The sequence below is a fragment of the Mastomys coucha genome, unplaced genomic scaffold, assembly GCF_008632895.1.
Source record: "Mastomys coucha isolate ucsf_1 unplaced genomic scaffold, UCSF_Mcou_1 pScaffold7, whole genome shotgun sequence".
NCBI lineage: Eukaryota > Metazoa > Chordata > Mammalia > Rodentia > Muridae > Mastomys > Mastomys coucha.
In genome coordinates, this window is record NW_022196913.1 from 24207257 (window position 1) to 24212976 (window position 5720).

A 5720-nucleotide genomic window follows, 5' to 3' on the forward strand; every position below is an offset into this window, starting at 1 on the left:
ATATATATATATATATATATATATATATATATTTGCTTTTGGATGAAATGTTCTATAAATATCTGTTAGATCCATTTGGCTCATAACTTCTGATAGTTTCACTGTGTCTCTGTTTAGTTTCTGTTTCCATGATCTGCCCATTGCTGAAAATGGGGTGTTGAAGTCTCCCGCTATTATTGTGTGGGGTGCTATGTGTGCTTTGAGCTTTTGTAAAGTTTCTTTTATGAATGTGGGTTCCCTTGCATTTGAAGCATAGATGTTCAGAAGAGAGAGTTAATCTTGGTAGATTTTTCCTTTGATCAGTGTGAAGTGTCCTTCCTTATCTTTTTTTGATAACTTTTGGTTAAGGGTTGATTTTATTTGGTTAGAATGGCTACTCCTGCTTATTTCTTGGGACCATTTGCTTGGAAAATTGTTTTCCAACCTTTTACTCTGAGGTAGTGTCTGTCTTTGTCACTCAGGTGCATTTCCTGTATGCAACAAAAATGCTGGGTCCTGTTTATATACCCAATCTGTTAGTCTATTTTTTTTATTGGGGAATTGAGTCCATTGATGTTAAGAGATATTAAGGAAAAGTGATTGTTATTTTTGTTGTTAGAGTTGGAATTGTTTGTGTCTGTGTTCTTTTGGGTTTGTTGAAAGTGGAGTACTTTCTTGCTTTTTCTAGGGTGTAGTTTCCCTCTTTGTGTTGGTATTTTCCATCTATTATCCTTTGTAGGGCTAGATTTACGGATAGATATTGTATAAATTTGTTTTTGTTATGGACTATCTTGTTTTCTCCATCTAAGGTAACTGAGAGTTTTGCTGGGTATAGTAGCCTGGGCTGGCATTTGTGTTCTCTTAGGGTCTGTATGACATCTGCCCAGGATCTTCTAGCTTTCATAGTCTCTGGTGAGAAGTCTGGTGTAATTCTAATAGACCTGCCTTTACATGTTACTTGACCTTTTTTCCCTTACTGCTTTTAATATTCTTTATTTGTTTAGTGCATTTGGTGTTTTGATTATTATGTGATGGGAGAAACTTCTTTCTCTGCTCCAGTCTATTTGGAGTTCTGTAGGCTTCTTGTATGTTCATGAGCATCTCTTTCTTTAAGTTAGGGAAGTTTTCTTCTATAATTTTGTTGAAGATATTGACTGCCCTTTAAGTTGGGAGTCTTCACTCTCTTCTATATGTATTATCCTTAGGTTTGGTCTTCTCATTGTGTTCTGGATTTCCTGGATGTTTTGGGTTAGGAGCTTTTTGCTTTTTGCATTTTCTTTGTTTCTTTGTCAATGTTTTCTATGGTGCCTTCTGTACCTGAGATTCTCTCTTCTATCTCTTGTATTCTGTTGGTGATGCTTGTATCTATGACTCCTGATCTCTTTCCTAGGTTTTCTAACTCTAGAATTGTCTCCCTTTGTGATTTCTTTATTGTTTCTATTTCCAGTTTTAGATCTTGGATGGTTTTGTTCATTTCCTTTGCCTGTTTGATTGTGTTTTCCTGTAATTCTTTAAGGGATTTTGTGTTTCCTCTTTAAAGGCTTCTAGCTGTTTACCTGTGTTCTCTTGTATTTCTTTAAGGGAGTTATTTATGTCCTCCTTAAAGTCCTCTATCACCATCATGAGAAGTGATTTTAGATCCAAATCTTGCTTTTCCAGTGTGATGGTGTATCCAGGACTTGCTGCGATGGGAGAATTGGGTTCTGATGATGCCAAGTAACCTTGGTTTCTGTTGCTTATGTGCTTAAGCTTGCCTCCTGCCATCTGATTACCTCTAGTGCTACCTGACCTTACTATATCTTGCCGGAGCCTGTCCTTCCTGTGATCTTGGTTGTGTCAAAACTCCGCAGAGTTCAGTTGTCTCTGTGGTCCTGTGATTCTGTAATTCTGGGATCCTGAGATCCTGGGTGTGTCAGAGCGCCTGGGAGTCAAGTTGCCTCTGGTACCCTGAGATCCTGGTATGACCAAGCTCCTGGGATCCTGGGATCCTGTGAACCTCGGCGTGTTAGAGCACCTGTGAGTGGTTTTTTCCTGGTGTTGTGGAACTGCCTGCAAAGTTAGTGCCCAAGGTCTGCTCTGGCCACCTCTTTTCATGTATGATCCTGGACGTGTTAGAGCACCTAGGAGTGGAACTTCCTCTGGGTGTTGTGGGACTGGCTGCAGAGTTGGAGGCCAAGGTTTGCTCAGGGCACAGCTCAGATTGGAAGGAACCTGTGTCACTGGTCGGATAGAGTTCCTGGGTGCCTGGGTCCTGCTGGTCCCAGTTACTCCCAGTGTTGGGGCAGATGGTGTGTCCTCCTCACCTCTGATCCTATTGTTTAGCCTTTCTTATACACTGCAGAGACCTCGGATCAGGAATGACACTGCCAACAATAAAGGAAGCTTCCTTCATCAATCAATAATCAATCTAATACCTTAGACTTGCGTACAGACCAATCGTACAGAGGTATTTTCTCAGTTAAAATTCCCTACTCCCAGATTTGTCTAGTTTGTGTCAAGCTGACAAGAAACTAAGGAGGACAGACAACAAAACAGGGAGAAGAGAAAACAGCAAAGGGATGCAACATACTGTGGAAGGCTTCTGGAGAAATTAATATTTATTTTGTAACTTTAAAAGAATGTAGATGCCTATTGATTCAATTGCAAAAAAAAAAAGAAGAAAAGAAAAACAAACATGCAATTTATTTGATGTGTCTTCATGTTCCCAGGTATGCATCTCTCTGGGTGATGTATAGTGTACAGCAGATTTCCTTTTGTTCCCTCAATAATTATTGTGTTTCACAGCACACTGTAGGTTCCTAACTTTATTAAAGCTCTTTATGTGTGTCAGCCATTTAAATGAGTATTTAAGCATTTCTCCAATCTTGGTCAGTTGGAAACCAGTCAAATTTTCCCAATATGTATTACTGTTATGTGTATGAATATTTATTTGCATGTATATATGCATTCCATGTCCATTCTTGAGACTCACAAAGGCCAAAAGAGGCATCAGATCACTTGGAACTGGAATTATAGACACTTCTGAGCTGTCATCTGAGTGTTAGGAAATGAACCTTCTGCAAGAGCAGCAAGTGCTCTTATCTCCAGAGCCAGTCCTGAACAAACACATCACCCTCATGCATCTTCTGATTGCTGATAAAGTAAGCTGGAGTAAACACTTCTGAGTAGACATTTTTTTTGTTTGTTTTTGTTTTTTTTTGTTTTTCGAAGCAGGGTTTCTCTGTGTAGCCCTGGCTGTCCTGGAACTCACTCTGTAGATCAGGCTGGCCTAGAACTCAGAAATCTGCCTGCCTCTGCCTCTCAAGTGCTGGGATTAAAGGCCTGCACCACCACCGCCCAACCTGAGTAGACCATTTTTGTCTCGTCTTTGATTTCTTTCTATTGCCAGGAATGAAGAAACAACTTGTGAAAAGAACAAACATGTTAAATTAGTTTCAAGAAAAACAACAGCAATTTCTACATCAACGTGTTTATCCACCTCACTAAACACTGGACTAGTGTACGTGTAAATTTTAAGTTATACATTTATTGATGTGACGCATGATACAGTATTTAATTGTTATCTGGGGTCATTATTGAATCATTTTAGTGTTCTATAAGCCACCTACATTTTCTTTCTTTCAGTCTTTTTAATTATCTGTTATCATCTCTTGCTCATTTGAGGTTTCAGAGGCTTAGTGTTTTAATGATGTGAGTTTATTATATGTCAACACCTGCAACCCACTCATATCAACAAGAAATATTCCAAATATCTTCCTTGCTGCTGGCCTGCTTTTAAATTTCTCTGGTTTTAATGAGAAAGTTGTACAGAAGCAAGGCAGAGGTACACAGAAACATCTGGTGGCTGTGGAGTTGGGAGGGCTTGAGCAGTGTATACTGTGTAAATGGAGATTGGCTGGCAACCTAGACTGTTGAGAGCTGTCAATAGTTTGTATTTTTGGATTTTTGTTATTGTATAATACTGAAATGTGAGATAAATGATGTCATTAATACAGTCAGTTTTACATAGCAGATATTATAGGAAGACAGACCCTTCCCTACTTGTGTGTTGAATCTATTTGAACAAATCCCTGGAGGGCTAAAATTGGAGAATGCAGAGTGGCCTAAGAGTAGATGCAATCATTTGCAGAAAACAGGTTTAAATTTTATTCATAAACTAGCTTCCTGAAAATATTAATCAGCAGTTGAGAAGTAGGGACTGAAAGAAGAGTTGGTTAGGAATCAGACCTTTCTGCAGTTACCAAGGCTTTGATAGACTTCCAGAAGACAGTTTAGGAACATGCAGCAACACATGCCCACGTCCCTGTTTGGGCCCAACAATTTCATTCCTAGGAATTTATTTGTAATTGCCATAATTTGGGACACTAAGAATTGAACCTAATGGTAGGCAAGTTTGAGGTGAGGAAAAGTTTTTGAAGTTTATACAAGGGTGTCTACTGTGTTACTACTTATAATATTGAAAAAACATAAACTGTATATCCAATGCAACTTCTGAGATGACACACAATGAAGTCAGTGTCATTAGAGAAAGCACTGCCAAGGAATTAAGTGTGATGAGACGTGTTTATATTTGTTCACCTTGGAATGCTTTTGTAACTAACCCAAACAAAATGAAAAAAGTAAATAAGAAGCAGTATATTTAGAATGTCCCCACCTTTGCATTAATCCATATATGTCACCTGTGTTAGCTAATCTTCTATTGCTGTGATAAAGGACCTGAAACCCACAACTCTAAAAGCTTTATTTTGTCTCACAGTTTCAGTTCGTGGTCTGTTGATGCTCCTCATGCAGTAGCCAGGAAGCAGAGACAGCCAAGAAGTGGGACTGGGTCTTCACATCTGCTTGAAAGAAAAATGAGCCCTCCATTATCTGATGGCCTTCTGATTGGCACCAATTTCCAAAAGATTCCATAACCTTTCGATAGTGTTGCTGGCTGCATAGTAAGACCTCAATGCCAGGGCTCCTGGCTTCACCCTCCATACAAATGCCAGTGCTTCTGATGTATACAATCCTTGTCATCACACTTAGAGTTCCTAAAGTGTATGTTATTGAAACTTAGGCTCACCAGTTAAAAGTTCCCACTTCTTCATTTTCCTCTCTATAGAGAACTCAGTAAAGTAAGAGAGGCCGATTTTCATCAAAGCACAATCTGTGTTCTAGAATGACACTCAGAATGTAGTTAGCTAACTAACATTAAATTAATGCATGTTCAGCATTACTTAGGCCTATAATGGACAGTCATTTGCCAGTTCTGATTCAGTTCTGTGGCTGCAAAGACACTCTGGAAAAATACGATTAACTGGGTGACAGTCTTTGACTATGGGTCCACAATAGTCTCCTAGGATAAGTTGTTATGTTTTATTACTGTTATTATTATTATCTTAAAAAAACTCAAATATGACACACCATTTCCCTCTATTCCTTTAACTTCCTCTAACTCCTCTCATAACCCGCAATTTCCTCTCAAACTCCTCAGCTCCTCTCCTTTGCTATTGTTACAGACATCCATAAATTTATAGACACAACCTCCTGTGTCTGTACAGTATTGTATGTACATGGTTTCAGGGTTGACTATTTGATATCAGATAAGAGGTTAGGAGGATCTTCCATAAAGAAAGACTACTTCTCCCACTCTCAGCATCCCTTAATTGTCTGTAATTCCTTGTCTCGATGTAGAGCCCCATTAGTTTTCTTTATTCTGTCATTATTCAGGTCTTACTTAGGTAGCCATATGGTTGGAT